This window comes from Dendrobates tinctorius, unplaced genomic scaffold, assembly GCF_039654945.1.
Source record: "Dendrobates tinctorius isolate UK_male_01 unplaced genomic scaffold, ASM3965494v1 ptg000035l, whole genome shotgun sequence".
NCBI classification, from domain to species: Eukaryota; Metazoa; Chordata; class Amphibia; order Anura; family Dendrobatidae; genus Dendrobates; species Dendrobates tinctorius.
The window spans coordinates 7393635-7414948 of record NW_027361703.1 but is presented as its reverse complement, the minus strand read 5'-3'; the positions used below and the strand labels follow the sequence as shown (position 1 = coordinate 7414948).

The following is a 21314-nucleotide window of genomic DNA, read 5'->3' as shown; positions in this document are numbered from 1 at the left end:
ACAGCATGTACTGCATGTATACCAACTCAAACTAAGCTCAATTTTTGTGTATTTTCTTTGTATTTTTGCATTCTGTGCAACCCGGGGTGTGGCCTCCATCTCCTGAACTGGAAATTGTATTTAAAGGCTTTCCCAGACTAGTGTTCACTGGTTGGGACCCAGTCCTTTTGTCTTCCCTTATTCACACATTTAGGTCAACGCTGACACATGGTAAGGTTTTTAATATTAGACAGTGTAGCACCGTCCCCCATCAGTGTCACCTTGTCCAAGGTGGGATTGCCTTTATGCTGTTTTTGATCAAAAACAGTTTTACTAAGAACTCTGAGTTATTTAAATGCACTTTTGCTTTTTATTTGTTTAGTTTAGTTAGGGTTTTTGCTTATTTTGTCAATTGTAGGTTTTGTATGTTTTATGGCCAATGTGAACATGCGTTTATGTGCTGCATGTATACCAACTGAAACCAAGCTCAATTTTTGTGTTTTTTCTTTGTATTTTTGCATTCTGTGCAAGCCGGGGTGTAGCCTCCCTCTCCTGAGCTGGAAATTGTATTTAAAGGCTTCCCCAGACTGGTGTTCACTGGTTGAGGACCCAGTCCTTTTGTCTGCCCTTAATCACACATTGAGATCAACTCTGACATATGGTAAGGTGTAAGGTTTTTAATATTAGACAGTGTAGGACCATCCCGATCAGAGTCACCTTGTCGATGGTGGGATGGCTTTTATGCTATTTTTGATTAAAAACTGTATTACTAAGAACTCTTTGTTATTTAAATGCACTTTTGCTTTTTTTTTTTATTTAGTTACAGCTGGGCTTTTGCTTATTTTGTCTCTTGTAGGTCTTGCATGTTTTATGGCCAATGTGAACGTGCGTTTATGTGCTGCATGTATACCAACTGAAACCAAGCTCAAGTTTTTTTTTTTTGTTTTTTTTTTGTTTAAACTGCTCGGATTCCAGAAAAGCTGCAAAAATAAAGAAAAGTGTCAGAACCCAAAAACCATTGCTTGTAATGTGTTGTATATCTTTCTTACTACTGTTCAGCCAATGTCTGACTACAGTATTTAAAAAAAAAAAAAAAAAAAGCTGGCAAAAATACTTGGAAAAATGCCTAAAAACGCTATGTGTGAAACAGCTCTAGGCAAAATATTTTCCAGGTTTGGAGGAATGCTCATGTAGTGAAGTGAAATTGGGGAAGCAGGTCATATGTGAAAGCACTGCTAATAGCCTTTGAGCAAATAATGCTTGCTGGGCCTTTGAGTGAGTGAGTGATGACAGCAGCAGTCATGACTCCATGCACATGGAACTTGGTGCTTCTCCACAGGAATTCACACTTTTTGTAACCACACGTTATATCAAACGTATGCAGTTTTATGTATGTTTTTGAGACAATTTAAAGACAGCAATGAGATATAATGTCACAGCAGGTCATTTTTAGGCCGGGGTCACACTTAATGAATGGAAAATCGGTCCGAGTCTCCCTGCCGAGAGTTGCACGAGTGTTCTCCGTATGGTCATACATGTGTAATGCGTTTGCAATGCGATTTTCTGACATCCGTATGTCATGTGTATGGTTTAACATTTCTCACTGACTTTCCACATTAAAATAAATGGCTCAATGGCCTGAAATGAATAAAGACCTAATCAAGAAGCCTATATATTGGCTCCACAACAAGTTCCCTCCTCCAATCTTTCAAAAAGTGGCCCTGCTGGTGTATTGTTTTCGGTGGTTTGTGTCTAACATGTGTGACAGGCTAACCTTCAACACAACTGAGCGGTCTTGTCTCAATGTTTTGGGGAGCCTTACCCAGTGATTGTTGATCCGAGGAGGCAGAGACAAATGTGGGTACATCCGCTTTTGAGGCGACGGCTGACTAAAGGTCATTTCCAGCAACTGCATGGTTCTCTATGCAGCTATCCTGACAAGTTCTATCGGTACTGTTGGATGAGCCTGGCTACATTTGCCCTTCTTCTGGAGACTGTGCACCATGGCATGACCTTCAAGGACACAAAGATGCGCAAATGTATTTCAACAGAGGATCAACTTTTACTTACATTGCGTTATGTATTCATTCTATATTTGAGTGATATTAAATGTGTTTTGCTTTTTGAAACCCACTCTACCCTGGCTTTTTCTCTAAATATTTTTTGTATGTTTCCCTCAATTTCTCTCATGTTAACTGAAATTGCTTCATCATTTTGTCATTTTCACTCCCTGATGTTTGTAATAATTATCTGTTCCTTAGCATATAATAGTGTTGTCTGTTGTTGAGGCAAGGCTTAGTTTGCTATGTAGCTTACCTTTATGATGGCCTACACTGTTAAGATTATGCGTGGAGATGGCATTTTCTAAATATTGGTTTGCTTCTTATTTATTTTAGATTCTATCCACTGGTCTCTCCTATGCAGCACTTCATCTGGAGTTTTTGATTGGGAGATCCATCATCTCAGGCATTGTACATTCTACTTATACAGAAATACAGTCATATGTTAAAGTTTGGGCACCCCTATTAATGTTAACCTTTTTTCTTTATAACAATTTTGGTTTTTGCAACAGCTATTTCAGTTTCATATATCTAATAACTGATGGACTCAGTTATATTTCTGGATTCAAATGAGGTTTATTGTACTAGCAGAAAATGTGCAATCTGCATTTAAACAAAATTTGACCGGTGCAAAAGTATGGGCACCTCAACATAAAAGTGACATTAATATGTCACTTTTAAATATACTCTGCATACAGGAGGGGTCTGTATAAATAGGTTTTCTGTCGGATGGCATATTACACTTAATTCCTCATATATACTCCTACTGTATCCATAGAAGCTTGATCACTGTGATCATAGCTTAATACATGTGTTGTTTGATTTGTCTTTAGGATTCTCCTTGCTTCCATCTAGACATCACTTTTTACCACTATAAACACCTTTTTTGATACTGGTTGAGCTTATCTTTGAAATGGCCATAGGATGTGGTCCTGAGTTTTGTGGTAGTTTCTCTGTGTTTTTCCCTAACTTATGTTTTTAATATACCATATGTGTTTTGCATTAATAAAGAACATTGTTATTAATTTAATTGGGTGTTTAACTTCCCTTCTTCATAGAGTTCTCTTAGCATTTGGAAATGCAACCTGGATCTGCTTGGTCACTTTTTTTGCTTATCTTGGCATGGCCATTGGACTAGAGTAATGCAAATTGTTTCACCTCTCTCTAAAACTTAATTTTCTACAATCATTGGTACTTCTGGCTGCATAATAAGGAACTGAACAGGCAATAATTAGTTGCAATAAAGTGTACATACATATGGCACTATTTAGCAATCAAAAATTGACATTGTAAATGGAACCTGTCACTCAATCCATGTTGCCCAAACCATGGTTCAGGCAAGAATGGAACAGATTCTCTTTTAACCCATTTGCGACATGCGCAGTGCAAGTACTGCTCTACGGGAGGTGCGTTCGTGCCAGTCCCAGTACTAATATGGCGCCGTGATCGTGTAAGGAGGTGGTGGAGACCCTCGCTTGCCTCTCTCTCACACGGAACTTATGCTCCCCTATTGTGTATGATAACCCATGTAACATATGTTCTTAAGTGCTGCTTCATTCCCTTACATCCTCTGACCCCGCCATCATCGCCAGAGACGTCCCGTCTTTTCCTCTTCGCCACGACAGCACCCACTGAGAGAGGGGATCCGCCCCAGGAACAGGAAACCTACAGAGAGATAAATGGGGCGGTCCCCCTCGCTCCCTCAGTTTGGTTTCCTGTTCCTAGGAAGGAACCCGCAGAAGAGGATACCTGGTCTGGTAGCCGCCTGCGTGCATAATATGAGCAGCAGGGGCCCCAGGACTGGAGGCAGCGTCGGGTGGAGAGGTGATGTTCCCCCCCCGAGCTGGTAATGCAGGTGAGGCCGGAGGTAAGAAGGTGCCAAGGCTCACTGAGGGGACAGGGGCGTATACCCCCCCCCAGGAAGGGGACGAATGCATTACACAATGCCATTAGGCATATCAGGGATGGTGGCCACGCGCCCCCCCTCCCCCCGAGAGAAGCAGAAGAGCCTGAGCGTTTGTGCCAGGCAGCGCTACCGGAGGTCATACCTGCAGGGGTTAACGTGTGGGCCGAGTGCGTGGTGTCACTGTCGGGGCCGCTGCATCAGCGCTTCCAGCGGCGCTCCCAGGCAGGCAACCCGGAAGTAAGGGTATGGAGGTCTTCCGGGATCAGTGCAGGAGGCGGCGCTCGCGGGAGAACGCCCACGCATGCGCAGAAGGGGCTAAAAAAAAAAAATGGAGGAAAAAAAAAAAAAGTTGAAAGGCTATAAAAAGAAGCCACGGAGGCAGCGCCAGTGCGCAGTCATGTCATCCATAGATGACCCAGCTTCGCTCCCGCTAAGTCAGCCAGTGGAATCCCCACATGGCAGCAGACAAAGCGGTGCTACAAGGAGAAGCAGCAGCACCAGAAGAAGTGGCAGCTTCAGGAAGGAATCTAGCGGACCTTCCAGGCAAGTTGAGCCCCTGGAGAAAAAACGGAAGGAGAAGAAATCATCCCACGCCTCGCCTCAGCCTGAGGCGCGGACCCCGCAGCCGGTAGTTTGCTGACGAGACTCGCGGGTGAGTGTTTTTAGTCAGAATAAATAACTGATGGCCTTCTTTTTTCTGGTCCATACCCCCCTTTTTAGGCCAAAAGAACAGAGAAGGCGAAAAATAGAGAGTGTGCCTTATGTTCTCAGCCCCTCCCAGACGGCCACCCTAAAAGATTATGCCAAGCGTGTATTGAGGAGGCCTTACAGGAGGAATCCTCACGGAAGAAAGAGGATATCCGAGCGATAATTAGGGAAGAGCTACGGGCCTTGGGCAGCTCCAGTAGTCTGGGGGGTCACTCCTCCGTGAGACAGATAAGTTCACCGAGAGGAGGAGCTTCGCCGGCGTCAAAGTCGCCGTCAGAATCCGGGGAACTAGACTCTGATAGATCCCAGGAATACCCTTCCTCAGAGGACGAGGAGCAGGCGTGTTTCCCTACGGACAGCGTCAGTAACTTAGTTAAGTCTGTCCGAAATACCATGGGGCTACCAGAGAGTAAGGACCCCAAGACTCCACAAGACATAATGTTTGCAGGCATTTCCCGTAGAAAGGTCTGAGCATTCCCAGTGGTCCCAGCTATAAAAGAGCTGGTGAAAAGGGAGTGGGAAAAACAGGGGCAGAGAACCTTCCTCCCCTTAACGTCAAAGCGTAAATATCCGTTTGACGATGAGGAATTGACAGCTTGGTCGAGAGCCCCCAAAGTGGATGCGGCGGTGGCCTCTACCTCTCGTAGATCCTCCCTGCCGAAAACGATCCTGGGAAACATGTACGGCAGCTTTTAAGCCCGCAATAGCAGCCACGTGCACAGCAAGATCAATGTTGGTATGGCTGAATGACCTAGAGGACAATATTAAAAACGGAGTGGCCAGGAATAAACTCCTGTCCTCTATGCCCCTCATTAAAGGAGCAGCGGCCTTCCTCTCCGATTCCTCAGCGGACTCTCTCCGTTTATCGGCTAGAGCAGCGGGGCTAACCAATGCAGGCCGGCGGGCCTTATGGTTGAAGGGGTGGAAAGGGGACACGCAGACAAAAACTAAACTGTGTGCTATACCCTGCCAGGGTAAGTACCTATTTGGCACGGAACTGGACGAGATTTTAACAAAAGCGGGAGAGAGAAAAAAAGGTTTTCCTAACCCGTATATTCCCTTTAATAGGAGGTCCTACAGAAAGCCGCCGTTTGGCAAAAAGAAAGACTTTAAACCCCAGGATCGCTGGGGTAATAAGGACCCCAAACAGAGGGGCAATCTATTCGGGAAGCGTCCCTTCAGAGGAGACAGGTTCCGCTAATACCAGTACACCGGTAGGTGGCAGACTACTGGAATTCAGCCACCAATGGGGGAAGGTAACATCAAACCCATGGGCCATAGATATCGTCTCATCGGGCCTAAAACTAGAATTTGTTCGGCATCCACCGAACTTCTTCCTATTGACTTCCATGAAGTCCCAGATACAGCAGGAAGCACTGGAGATGGAGATTGCAGTATTACTAACTAAACAGGTCCTAATAGAGGTCCCAGGGGACGAAGGAGGAATGGGCTTTTATTCTCCTCTATTTTTAGTCCCAAAACCAGATGGCTCTTTTAGGACCATAATAAATTTAAAGAAGCTTAATACCTTCTTAAGGCTGAGGCCATTTAAGATGGAGTCAATAAATTCTGCAATAAAACTTTTGTTTCCCAGGTGTTACATGGCAGTCTTGGACCTAAAGGATGCCTATTACCATCTACCCATATACCGAGAGCACCAGAGGTTCCTGCGGGTAGCGGTTTGGTTCAAGGGTCGGATTCAGCATTTCCAGTTTGTGGCAATGCCATTCGGGCTATCCATGGCTCCTCGGGTATTTACCAAATTGATGCTGGAAGTGATGTCGTATGTAAGGCTGAATGACACACTAGTGGTCCCTTACTTGGACGACCTGCTCGTAGTAGGGAATTCTGTTTCTCAGTGCAAAACAAGAATGGCTAAGATTATCTCATCCCTACAAACGCTAGGATGGCTAATCAACTGGGAGAAGTCCAGACTAGAACCAGTTACCTGTCAGAGGTTCCTAGGCCTGCAAGTAGATTCTGTAAGTCAGAAGTGCTTTCTACCAGACGCTAAAGCAGTGGCCATAATCAATAAGATACAGAATACTACAGGAAGACCCGTAATATCATTGAGACAGGGTATGTCCTTGCTGGGGTCCCTGATATCGTGCATCCCAGCGGTGCAATGGGCCCAGTTCCACTCTAGAACACTACAGTGGGCTATTCTGCAGGAAACAGAGAGACTGCAGGGGCGGTTGGAAAGGAGGATGTCCCTATCGCCAGAAGTTGTTAAATCCCTAAAGTGGTGGTTAAATCCTACCAATTTGTCTAAGGGAGTGCAATGGTGGGTAACTCCCTCCAAGGTGCTCACCACGGATGCTAGCCCCTTGGGTTGGGGGGCCCACCTGGAGGAGCACATGATACAAGGCCGGTGGCGTAAACATGAGATAGAAACCTCCTCTAATGTAAAGGAGCTAAAAGCAATTTACTATGCGATATCTCAATTTCTCCCGCAGTTAAGAGGAACCCACGTGAGAATCCAGACAGACAATATCACCGCAGTGGCCTATATAAACCGACAGGTAGGTACGCGGTCGGGACCATTGATGTCTATCGCGGAAGAGATCCTAGAGATAGCCGCGGTACATCTTCACTCCTTGTCGGCACTCCACATAAGAGGAGTAGACAACTCTCAAGCAGACTCTCTCAGTCGCCAGGTCCTATATCAGGGCGAGTGGGTCCTCAGCAGGCACGTCTTCGAGACAGTAGCGACAGAATGGGGCAGACCAGAGATAGACCTGTTTGCCACCAGAGCCAACAGACGCGTAAAGAAGTTCGCTTCGCTCTACAGGTCAGACAACCCAGACATTCTAGATGCCCTCCAAGCACCCTGGGCATTCCGGCTAGCCTATGCCTTCCTTCCAATGGTTCTACTTCCAACAGTAGTCAGGAAAATAAGACGAGAGGGCGAGGGTCATCTTGATTGCCCCGTTTTGGCCCAAAAGGCCGTTGTTTTCATGGCGAGAGCCATGTCAATAACCGACCCGTGGATCCTGCCGCTGCACCAGGATCTTCTCTCGCAGGGACCCTGCTACCATCCACAGGCCAAAGCCCTACACCTAGAGGCCTGGAATTTGAAAGGGAACTATTGAAGCAGAAGGGCTTTTCGGAAAACCTGATTAATACCCTGCTACAAAGTAGGAAAGAGTCTACTACAAGAATATACGCTAAGGTGTGGAGAAAATTCCTGGCCTTTCACCCAGCAGTGCTAGCCGGTGAAGTACCCATTACGCCCATCTTAGAGTTTCTTCAAAGAGGCCGAGAATTGGGCCTTTCAGTTAATACTCTAAAGGTCCATATATCGGCCCTAGGAGCCCTATTTAACTATAACGTGGCAGCAAATAGATGGGTAAACCGTTTTGTTTCAGCTTGTCAACGATCAGAACCGGTGCATATTCCTCGGCTTCCGGCATGGAACCTTACTCTGGTTTTGGATGCCTTTACTCAGGCCCCGTTTGAGCCCATAAAATCGGCATCAGTGAAGTGCCTCTCATTGAAAACTGCTACACTAGTAGCTTTAGTATCAGCTAGAAGAGTAAGTGATCTTCATGCTTTATCAGTAGACCCTCCGTTCCTGTCAATAACACGAGACAGACTGATTTTGAAGACAGACCCGTCCTACCTTCCCAAACGGGCAACTAAATTTCATAGGTCTCAGGAGATATGCCTACCTTCCTTCTATGAGAACCCGTCAAACCAGGACGAGGTGAAATATCACACCTTAGATGTGAGGAGAGCTGTACTAGCCTACCTTGATAGGACCAGTCCCTGGAGGCAGAGTAGGTCTCTTTTTGTCTCCTTCCAGGGCAACAGAAAGGGGTCTGGAGTTACAACAGGCACATTATCCAGGTGGATTAGAGATGCGATCACAATGGCATATTTGGCAAAAGGAGAAGACCCTCCGCTGGGGATTAAGGCGCACTCTACTAGAGCCATATCATCCTCCTGGGCCGAGAGAGCAAACGTCCCAATTGAACAAATATGTAAGGCTGCAACCTGGTCTTCTCCATCTACCTTCTATAGTCACTATAGACTAGATTTGTCCTCTACAGAGGATTTGACCTTTGGTAGATCGGTCCTTAACACGGTGTGCCCTCCCAAGTGATTATCTCTGGAAATCTCTCAGTGGGTGCTGTCGTGGCGAAGAGGAAAAACCGGATTACTTACCGGTAATACTCTTTTGTAGAGTCCACGACAGCACCCGCTCACTTCCCTCCCGTAAAAACTTTTCACACATGGGTCTCCTTGGTGGTGGAGATTGTAATTAGAATTTAATATATGATTAAACTTAGTGAATGTAAAGGCTATAGGGGTAAGATATATGAATCGCCCAAACAAAATGACTAAAACTTGTATGGCGGTTCCTCCGTTGTTCTCGGTAATACAAACTGAGGGAGCGAGGGGGACCGCCCCATTTATCTCTGTAGGTTTCCTGTTCCTGGGGCGGATCCCCTCTCTCAGTGGGTGCTGTCGTGGACTCTACAAAAGAGTATTACCGGTAAGTAATCCGGTTTTCCGTTCCACCATTGTCACTGTAGGTGTCCCGGCTTTCTGCTCTGCCGTTGCCCCTGTTGCGGCCGGAGTGTAAGGGAGCCTCGGATGTCCGTGACTGCAGAAGCTCACTGAATCCATAGAGTAATACAGGAGAAGAGGAGTAGGGAGCGCCATATTGTCCAAAAGCTGCAGCGCCCCGGCGGAGGAACTGCGGCAGGCCGGATGACCCGTGGTGTGGTCCAGTATCTTAACCGGAGCAGGGGCTATGGGTTCTTGCATGAACTGGAGATCAGAGCCAAGGTCTACCTCAATGCCAGATCCCTTTTGTTCCTTCCTCCTCTCCAGGAGGGGGACTACGTGTCCTTCATTAAAGAACACCGAAAAACTGGCCTCTGATTGGGAGGCCAGCTCATCGCGGGAGGCTCAGCATGTGGAACGGCCGGTTGCCACGGTCGCAGTTGCTACAGAGGTGCAGGAGGAATTGGGTCCTCCGTGCAGTGAAGCGGCCGCAAATGTGACAGCAGAGCCGGAGACTCCAGGAGCTACAGGACCACCACTGAAGAGAGTGTAGAGCCGGAGGAACAGCGGAGACTCCTCCTCCAGTTTGTCCTCATCTCATGTTTACATAGTGGTGCAGGGTCCGTACATGGCCACTATGAAAGTCAGCGGCCATGTGTAGACTGAGCGGCCCCTTTAAGAAATTGTATTGGTGCCGGTTGCACCCTAAAAAAAAAAAAAAAAAAATGTATGCCAGGGACTGTTCTGCGTCTCTGAAGGGGCAAGGAGCCCAGGACGGCGCCGAAGGACTATGGCGTCTGATGTGGCCACCAGTTGAATGCCACGCTTAATTGTTTTTCCCTCCTTTCAGTTTTGTTTGCACCCATTGGTGCTTCCCTTGCTGGATCACGGGACCAATACCCCACGAGGGTTAACTATGGTGGACTTTGGGTGCGGCTGCTATAGAACTGTGTCCCTGGACTGTGCCCCATTTTACCTTTGGACAAGACCCATGTGGAAATGCAGCCCACCACTATTTTAGGACCTGTGATCCGAACATCGAGACCCTGCATCATTTCCAGAGACTGCACTTGTATTATGGACTGTGATACTTTTTTTTGCTCTTATGGACTGTATGTTTTACTGTTTTATTAAGGGCTATCTCGCATATTTAAAGGTCCTGACAGTCGAGGACGACCGAGTTTTAGGAGGGAGGGGTGTAAGGAGGTGGCGGAGACCTTCATTTGCTTCTCCCTCACATGGAACTTATGCGCCTCTATTGTGTATGATAACCCCTATAACATGTTCTTAAGTACATTATGCTGTGCTGTGTTTGCCATGTATTATTGTGCATTATGTTAACTACTGCCTGTATAGAGGTTAGGGACAACCGATGGTTAAGATTGTGGGCTGGGCCAGCAGCTGAAAAGGCAGCAGGAAACTGCTGCTCCCAGTCAGTTAGGGAGAGAGCAGGAAGCCAGTGTTGTACCTTTTTCTCATCTCTGTTCTATTAAACTTTGTTCCCTGTTGGACTGCAAGTTGTGCCTGAGGATTGTGTCTGTCCAGTCCATCTCTGTGCAAGGTGCCCAGGGTGTCTCCTGACTCTGGCTTAGTTGACTTGGCTGGGACTACCATACTACCACGGGCTACCTTGTTACAATCGCGTGGTGATCGCGTGTGCGTGTCAGCTGTATGTGAGCATTTAACCTCTCTGATGCCGCTGTCAGTAGTGACAGCGGCATAGAGAAGCATTGCACAGGGAGGAGTCTACCTGCGCGCTTCCATTAGGACATCGCATTGAAATCTCGATGTCCTGATGGTCTCTATGGAGACTCCTGGCACCAAGATAGCTGCGGGGTCCTGCATGCCTCCTTCCCTGCCTGTCAGATCCTGATCTGCAGAGTGTCAGATCAGCGATCTGATGTAAAATACTGGGACAATGAAAAAAAGTAAAAAAAAAAAAATATATTATAAAGTGTAAAAAAATATTTTTTTAAATCCTAAATAAAGAAAAAAAAATATTTTTCCAATGAATACATTTATTTATGTAAATAGAAAAACAATAAAAGTACACATATTTGGTATCGCCACATCCGTAACGACCTGCTCTATAAAACTGTCCCACTAGCTAACCCTTTCAGTGAACTCCGTAAATAAAAAGCGAGGCAAAAACAAAGCTTTATCATACTGCCGAAGAAAAAAGTTGAATAAAACGCGATAAAAAAGACTGATGTAAATAAAAATGGTACAGCTGAAAACCTCATCTTGTCCTGCAAAAAACAAGCTGCCATATAGCTCCATCAGCAGAAAAATAAAAAAGTTATAGCTCTCAGACTAAAGCGATGCCAAAATTATTATTTTTTCTATAAAATAAAGCATAAAAAAATAAACAGGGTATCACTGTAATCATACTGACCCGAAGAATAAAGCTGCCTTACCAATTTTACCACACACGGAACGATATATATACAGTGTATGTATATGTGTGTGTGTGTGTGTGTATATATATATATATATATATATATATATATATATATATATATGCAATTCCTGAACTGCTGGTTTTTGTTCGTTCTGTCTCCTAAAAATCGAAATGGAAAGTGATGAAAAGTTGTCATATGCCCAAAAAGGGCAGCAATAGAAACGTTAGCTCGTCCCGCAAAAAACAAGCCCTCACATTACTCTGAAAAAATTATAGCTCTCAAAATATGGTGACGCAAAAACTAGTTTTAGCAATAAAAAGCGTCTTTTAGTGTGTGACAGCAGCCAAAATTAAAACCTGATATAAATCTGGTATCGCTGTAATCGCACTGACTCGAAGAATAATGTCGCCTAATCACTTATACCACACGAGGAACGGGATAAAAAAATAAATCCAATTCTTCACATGCTGTTGATTATTTTCATTCTGCCTCTCAAAGATCGCAGTAAGGCTCGGTGCACATTTATCCTGCACTCTGCACTGAGTGCTTACACAAGGGTTTCCGTGTAAATCTCTGAAATACTTGATTCAGACAGAACCTCTGGCTGAAGATTCCCTATAATGAGGCAGATGGAAGCACTGTGGATGCCGTCTGACCTGTGATCCCGCAGTGTCTGTCTTTTTAGGACTGCATAAAAGTGCCGTTGGCCACAGTTTTGTGCACTTCTGAAAAGGACATCGCAAAACAGAGGCCAGATGGAGTCCAGAGTAACTCTGCTGCCTCACTATAGTGAATGGATCCATCGGGTGTTTCATCTGAATCACGTCACTCAGATTTAGATGGAAACCCCAAAGTAAGTGGTCAGCATAGAGCGCCGGATAACTGTGATCCCAACCGTTATGTAAAATGTTCCCAATAAAAGCTTCCTCTCAATCCACAAAAAACAAGTCCCAACTCAGATCTGTCATCTGTTAATGGAAATATAGGGGTTTCCACGTTACTGGTAGCACAAAAGTTCTGGAAAAGCAAAATGACGCCTCACCCGGCAAACGAAATTCATGAAATTCTCAACTCCCAAATACAAATGCCCTACCCTTCTGAACCCCAATGTGCCTAAAACAGCACGCACACGTTTAGCATTTCTGTAGTGATGAGAACCCACCTAATTTACAGGTACATGTCTCCAGAAGCACGGGCTGGCCATAATGTCCTGGTCACTAAAATGGCAGTTTGAAATTTTCACTGAGCAACATCCACTGCTGCCTGTTTCTGGAAAACACCCATGGACTCAAAATCGTCACTACATCTGTAGATAAGTTCCCAAAGGGTTATAATTACCAAAATGGGGTCACTTCAGGGGGGATTCTGTTATAGCACTTAGGGGATCTTTTTATGGAATCCACAAACTAGTCTAGGAAAATCTGCGCTCCAGTTGGCAAGTAGCGCTCTGTCTCCCCTGAGTCACTTCGTATGGTAAAGTAGCACTGTACAGTCACATATGGAGGTATTTCTACATTCAGCAGTGGGACAAATTTTGGTGCCATTTTTACCCATTTCCCAGTGTGAAAATGTAAAACTTGGGGCTAGCACACAATCTTGGTGGTAAAAATGTAAAAAATTTGTGACACACCTGTGATTTCAATATAATCACTGCACCCCTATATTAATTAATTGAGAGGTAAAATGGGGTCACTTATGGGGGGGGGGGTTCTGCTGTTCTGGCACCTCCAGGAGCTCTCAAAACATGACATGGCATCCACTAATTATTCCAGCATATTTTACATTCAAAAAGTCAAATGACACTCCTTCCCTTCAGAGCCCTGCCGTGTGCTCAGACAGTAGATTTCCTCCACATATGGGGTATCGACATGCTCAGGAGAAATAGCACAACAAAATGTATGGTCCATTTTCTGCTTTTACCCTTGCGAAAATAAAAAAAATTAGGCCTAAAGAAAAATTTTTGTGAAAGAAAACTAAATGTTTATTTTTTTCCTTCCACATTCCAAAATTCCTCTGAAGCACCTGAAGGGTTAATAAACTTCTTTAATGTGGTTTTGAGTAGCTTAAGGGGTGCAGCTTTTAGAATGGTGTCACTTTTAGGTATTTTCTGTCATATAGGCCCCTCAAAGTCACTTCAAGTGTGAGGTGGTCCCTAAAAAAATGGTTTTGCAAATTTTGTTGTAAAAATGAGAAATCGTTGGTCAAATTTTAACCCTTATAACTTCCTAACAAAATAAATTATGTTTCCAAAATTGTGCTATAAAGTAGACATGTGGGAAATGTTATTTATTAACTATTTTGTGCGATATGACTCTGATTGGGGGGCATAAAAATTAAAAGTTTGAAAATTGCAACATTTTCAAAATCTTCGCCAAATTTATGATTTTTTTTTTTTCACAAATAAACGCAAATCATATCAAAGAAATTTTACCACTATCATAAAGCATAATATGTCACGAGAAAACAGTGTCAGAATCACAGGGATCCGTTGAAGCGTTCCAGAGTTATTACCTCATAAAGTGACAGTGGTCAGAATTGTAAAAATTGTCCTGGTCATGAAGGTTAAAACAGGCTTTGGGGTTAAGGGGGTTCTTTGCTTTGCATGATCCCTAATTACTAGAAGGATTCTCACAAAGTGTCCCTGAACTAAGAACCCTCACAATCCGATGTAATTTATGGAGAGACCTGATGGAAAGTGTTTAATTTCCATGCAGTGTTACTACAGGGTAATTCAAAGGGTTATCCATTTTTAAACATTTATCATCTATATTATCCAGCATGCCATGGTATCATATTTTGGAATATTTGCAGTATTGAAATTGCAGCTGAATGCTGCGATTCTGAGAGGTCACATGACTTTCGTGGCTTTCCTTCTGTCTTGCCCAGGTGTTATCTACTATATAATTGTTTAATTCTGTCTGTCTGTCTTGGAAATCCCACCTCGCTGACTGGTCGTGGCAGTTGCTTAGTCGTCATGGCAACACGGCCGCATTGCTTATTGTACAGGCACATTACAGCTGTTAAAGGCATCACAGCTGCGTTGCTCATTACACAGGCACAGTCCTGTACATATTCTGGAGTACAATACATTAGGTAATTAGGTAACAGTAGAACAGTGACTGCAGCTCTGGGTGTAACTGGAGTACAATACATTAGCTAAGATCTGAACAGTGACTGCAGCTCTGGGTGTAACTGGAGTACAATACATTAGCTAAGATCTGAACAGTGACTGCAGCTCTGGGTGTAACTAGAGTACAATACATTAGGTAACAGCAGAACAGTGAGAGTAGCTCTGGATGTAACAGGAGTATAATACACTAGATGGTGGCCCGATTCTATCGCATCGGGTATTCTAGAGTCTGTTAAAATAAAAAATAGTTATATACTCACCTTCCGACGACCCCCGGACTCTGTCCCTCCTCTCACCACGCTCCCGGCATCTTCCAATCCCAGTAATGCTTAGCGAGAAGGGCCAGAGATGACGTCACTCTCGCGAGAGCGCGACGTCATCAGAGATGTTTCGCGCTAAGCATTACTGGGACCGGAAGATGCCGGGAGCGTGGTGAGAGGAGAGAAAGAGTCCGGGGGCCGTCGGGAGGTGAGTATATAACTATTTTTTATTTTAACAGAGACTCTACAATATCCGATGTGATAGAGTCGGGTCACCATCTAGTCTCTTATAAAAGAGAACAAGGCATATGTAGCTCATTAAGGACAGTATGAGAAAGCTGACTAATGCAAGTCAGAATGAAAACTGTAGCCACATGTGGTGGGGGAGCAAAGAGGAATAGGAACAATTTTTTTTTTTTTTTTTAAATCTAAGAACATATGTGTAGATGGATAACTATAACTAGGTTTTATTTTTGTCTAATATGTTACTTTTGAACTTTGAGCTTCATGTCATGTTATTTCCATTCATTACTTTACAGAACAGGTCATTTAGAGATGCTTTTCATAAATGGTCTCCAATATGGCCAAGAGATGAAGATGCTAAGCAAGTGGCCTTTTTTTTTTTTTTTTTTTTCTGTGCAGCCTAAATAAGCGTTGAAGATACACAGCACAGAAATGTGGTGCTTTTACCTCTAGTTGTGCACATGACTCTTTGGTTTCCCATTAGACTTCTTTATATAGTTTGTGGTGTCTTCCAAACAGAATCCATCCGAAAAAAATGTTATGTGCAGAATTGCAGATATCTTTAGGGTATATGCATGCAGTGTCGTTTAGATGCCGGCATACCTGCTGAGTTTTTCCTGCAAAAGATTTTTCAAGAATATACTGTCAGTCTTATTTTTTTTCTACATCTTTCCTGAATTCTTTTGGAGCAGCGTTGCTGTAAAAGGGACCAGTCACTTCTCTTCTCTTAACGGCTTTGTGGCTTTGGAAACTTGGAGTGGTTATAGAGGACCTTTCAACAAATTTTTCACAATAAACTGGACACAGGATGTCATAGTGACTGCAGAGCAGAATAAAACATTTTGTTTTATCTTTAATTTCACATCTCTAATGTGAAGATCTTAGCAATAAACGTATTGGCATATAATGAGTTAACTTTTGTTAAAAGGGAACCTGTCACCAGATTTGTCCCATAAGAGATAAGACCAGTACCTTTCAGCCCTGATATACAGCATTCTAATATGCTGTATATTAGCCCCCAATCCTCTGCATCGCGCTCCTGTGCCCTGTTGGAGACAGAGCAAAGCACTGCAGTGCGCATGCTCAATAAAAGGCCAAAGAGCCCCGGTGCATGCACACTACAGTACTTTACTCCGCCCTGCTCATCAGACCTGACAGCTTTGTAGATGAGTATTATAAAAGGTCTTTTTCTTGTCTTGCAGGCCGGATTGGGGGCATATAACACCTTTAAGTACAAGTAGGTGTTATTAGGGGTGTACTTAAGGTTTTGTCTGATAACTTTTTTTAAGTGCAAGTAGTGTGTGTTAACTTATTAGGTTCTTCAGGTTTTTAAAGTTATGAAGCAGCTAAAAGAATTAACTGATCAATTCTTCTGCTGACTTCCATTTGGAAGCTGCTTACTACTTTATATATAGTTTACCATAGATAGAAAATGGCAGCAAAGTCGCAACAAAAATGGCAAGAAAGACACCAAAGGAGGTATTTCAGGAAAAAAAAAAAAGGATGGGGGTTTTCCTGAAGCGATTTGCTATAGTAAAAACTGAGTGACTATGTTTTCTATAAGACGTGGCGTGCACATATCCTTAGAGAATATATATTTTTTCTGGGTGATTACTCTGATTTCTCAATGTGGCGCCCCTGAGGCTTCAGTCGCCACAGAGGTACTGCACCTCCTCCTGAGGTGTGGTACCCCACCATCCAGGTAAGGTGGAGAATCCTAACCACACTCCAACACCTACACCCCCACACCACAAAGTAGTGTAGCAAAGCACCTTCAGCGGCTCCCTGCTTGGAGTATAGCAAAGCACCCATTGGTGGCTCCCTGCTTGGAACATGAAACATGCTGGGAGGCGGGTGGAGTTAGTATATTTTGAAAGAGCGGGAAGTTTTAGGGGTCTTTGAGTAGACTGAGTCGGAGAGTGAAGAGTCAGCCAGCGAGTGCGGCTGAGTGGATCCCCAGAGAGAGGGATGGATGGATGGAAGTGCTGCAGCAGATCCCAGTGACCTGGGTCTGCTGGCACAGGAAAGGAAGAGTGAGAGAGCGACAAATACTGAAAGCCTAATTCTCCATAAGAAGGAAAGATTAGTTCGGAACGTGAGGAGAAAAGAGAACCGAGGACTTGGGTTAGAGGAGAACCCTTCCTAGAAGTTCTAAGAGCAAGGCCGGGGCCCGGTCCCTGAGGTTGTATGGATACTAATGGTCCTGCAGCAGACACCGGAGGAATAGAAGTAGTGACTAGCTTATTCCCACCCAAGACTTGGAGGCACAACAGCATCAGAAAAGTGAGCCAGGACTTAGTAGCAAGGAGTCCCCGAAGCAGGCTGCAGCTGTCTGCCGTACAAGTAGAGTTCATAGGAACATCTGACAGGAGGCACTCCACTGTAACTCAGTACTGAGAGTACTTCATTCTTAGGCACTATAAGAGGAGACGTTCAGAGAAGGCACATGTTGGCGGAGTGTTGGAAAGGAGTGCTTCATCGGGCCTGGAGGTTGACTGAGTCCCTGACCCGGAGGACACGGCACGGAAGCGGGCACCTGCTTGCACAACAGACTGGGTAAAGCTTTGGAACTATATGCCCTGGTGTCCTCCACTTATTCCTGCACCAACACATTCAGCACGACTACATCTCGGTGCCATCGACTACACTGTCTGCGCCTATTCCCTGCCTCTTCATTAACTACACTGCCCTGGGACTTCAGCCCTGCCTGTAGAGGGCTACAACATCTTTGCTGCACCACACCATCAGTCCCAGAGGATCTGCATGCAGCGTCGGCTTAACTCCTCCCTTGCCAAACACCACAGGTGGCGTCACGAATCATCAATAGACTTTATTCCCCTTTTTCAACGGAGCCCAGGGCCACGGGCCGGGTCACAGCTGCCGTGACATTCCCCCCTATTGAGATCAACGGGCCCGGTACCGAGTACCCCATTGCCCTGGTGACTGAGGGCTCTCCATCAGCATAGTAAAAGCTAAGGTGTTCGAGTGCGGCTTTGTGCCGTAAAGCGCTGCACACCTGGGTCTAGTTACTCTCTTGACACCCTAGTGTGCCTGGGAGCTAAAACTGTCGTACTATCAATTTACAGTATTTTTTTGCAACCTCTTCACGGAGTATATTGCAGCGTCTGAGGAAAGCAAAGGTAATCCGTATAAATTTTATTCAGCAATTAACAGAGGGTGTGAGTGTCACTACATGATCGCTGGTGAGCTGCCAAACAGGAAGCTGCACCAGCGACACGAGGGTAACAAGTGACACACGTCGCTTAGTTACCCACTGTGTACCTTAGTTACCAGCGCGCTGGTGCAGGGAGCTGGTAACCAAGGTACACCGGGTTTCTAAGCGGCACTTAGAAACCCGATGTGTACCTTGGTTTGGTTACCAGCTCCCTGCACCAGCGCGCTGGTAACTAAGGTGCACATCGGGTTTCTAAGCGCAGCGCGCCGCTTAGAGACCCTCTGTTTACCTTAGTTACCAGCTCCTGCTCGCTGATCGCTGGTCTCCCGCCTGTCACACGCAGCGATCAAAAAATGTCCTGGCCATTCCAGCACGATCAGCGATAACCGTCAGTGCGGCCGGTCGCTGGTAAGTGTCACATACAGCGATCTCGCTGGTGAGATCGCTCTTGCGTCACAAAACTTGTGACTCAGCAGCGATCTTGCTAGCGAGATTGCTATGTGTGACGGGGGGCTTGAATCTCACCAGTTAATCAATTTGTACAGAAAGTATGTGAGAATTCAATTAAAAGCAATTTTTTATTCATTATCTATTGAAATATATGACCTAGACAGACAAATGATCAGATAGCGAAGCTTCTTAGTCAAATACTATCCCAAAAGAATGAATAAACAGACAGTAATTAGTGCCGTCTAAGGCCTAACATCACGAGAGCTACTGACACTGATACTGAGTACCGCAAGGATTGTATTCACCCTATGGACTTGTTAAGTCTTAAAGCAATTCCCCTGAGGAATCCTTGATGGAGGAAACACATTGGGAGGTGCATAGGGGATATACAGAACCAAAGTAATATAACAGGGCCAGCTGTGGACTGCCCTTGTAAGGGCGGGAGTTTTGGGACTTGGGGTCAGGCAGGTCGCAAACAATTCCTTGACTGATGCCAGATGCAGATACTGCTGTCCTACTTTTCTGTGAGGGTGTCAACTAAGGAGGTGAGATCATCCCAGTGTTATATGTCACCACTGTGATATGCTAGTTGGTTAAAAGTATATATATTATGTCCTCCAGATGGACTGAACTATCTGGATGCTCACGCAATATTGGAGATGTTTTCTGATTGATTTGAGCATGTAAACTTATTCTATTTTGTATTTTTTATCGGCCACTGTTTATATAGGTTTATTTCAGGGTAGTAAGCTAGCATATGTGCTGACCACTGTTGATATAGCTGGTTTTGCCGGGGGGCCGGCTGGCTGGTTCATTTTAATAGGTAATCCAACCCCATTCTCTATCTTTGCATTGAATTGACAATGAAGCAGGCTGGATCAGCTGTTGAAATGAGACAGTCCACCAACCCCATTCACACAGAGATCCCATGACGCAGGAACTGCTCTTATGTGTCAGGATCTAGAGTCAGGAACACCTTCAGAAATAAAAGTAAATTAGTAACGTTAATATAATTATACAAGAAACTCATCTAAGGGTACCGCTACACATAACAATGCACCAGCGATCCCGACAACGATATGGATCGCTGGTGCATCGCTAAGTGGTCGCTAGTGAGCTGCCACACAGGCAGATCTCACCAGCGACATCGCAGGGGTCGGGGGTCGCTACTTACCTGTCAGACGCGGCGATCCTGACGTCCTCCCGCCCGCGTCCACGCGTCGCTCGTCGTCACAGCAGGATGCGCCGCAGGAAGCTGACGACGAGAAATGGTCCAGGACCTTCTCGCGCGACCAGCGATAACCAGCGGGGGAGCCAGTCGGAGGTAAGTATCACATGCAGCGATATAGCTAGCAATATCGCTGCTACGTCACAAAATCGGTGACTTTACAGCGATATTGCTAGCGATATCGCAGTGTGTAACAGGGGCTTTAGAGTACTCACAGTGGACAGACCCTTTAAAATAATATGTTCAGAAAAATTGGGTTTTTAGGTTTATAAAGTCCCCAATTTTATCATCATGTGTTCCACAGCCCCAATAAGGGTTTGGGCACATTTAAAGTATTTCTGCACCAAAAACGTGTTTCTTGGCAGGAAAAGCACTATGTAAAATATGCTGATTTTTTTTAATGCTTTTTTCCATTCGTTTGACAGGATGAAAAATGCTGAAAGAATTGACATGCTGCAGATTTGAAACTGGTTAAAATCTTGGAGGAAAAAAATAAGCAGCAGCATGTGCATGCGATTTCATAAATCTTTAGTCACCTTGCTAGTACCGTAAAATGCTCCTTTTTTTCCAGAAAAAGATTCAGGAAAAAGTGTAATGTGTGAACAAGCCCTTGATTATATTTAAAGATAAGTCCAGATTCTGATCAGATGCTTCTCAGCAATGACCTGGGTCTTCTGTGGATTATATTTATGGCTTATTATTATCCTGAAAACTGAACACCATTTGGTGATTCTGAATTCTAATTTATTTGGGCACCTTTCAGACTTTACTGTTGACTTTTCTTTGTATTTTATTGTACAGTGTAATGCTGTATAGTGTGGAGAAGACACTGCTCGTTACTACAAAAGGCACAATGATTAATGATCCTGGTTCTATATCTTACATTAGATTTGCCGTCTGTTGTTCACCGTAACACCCTATGAAAGGATTTACCTAATTGAAAACATTAATTTCTGGCATAATAAAAATGATCTTTATAGCGAGAAAAATTATCCTAGCATTTTATTCTCTTATTATCATCCAAGTATGATTTACAACAGATATGCAAATAGTTCTTATTACATTTACTGTAAGAAAATCCATAAGACTGAAATACAGGAAAGATGTATATCTTTGTACCGTGTTAGCCAGTAGATAGAAAAATATTCAGAATTGAGAGTCCTCAGTAGTTGATACCTTTTAATGGCTAACTGAAAAGATGGTAACACATTGCAAGCTTTCGAGACTACTCAGGTCTCTTCATCAGGCTAGACTAATACAA

General features: G+C 44.5%; 1 long non-coding RNA gene across 1 annotated transcript; it reads left to right on the top strand.

The window, feature by feature from the left end:
• The first annotated feature begins 159 nt into the window (after window positions 1–159).
• LOC141087630 (uncharacterized) lies at window positions 160–21030 on the top strand. Its single transcript, XR_012231704.1, has 3 exons — window positions 160–210; window positions 2376–2445; window positions 20479–21030. It is a non-coding gene; the product is annotated as an uncharacterized lncRNA (long non-coding RNA).
• The last annotated feature ends 284 nt before the right edge of the window (window positions 21031–21314 follow it).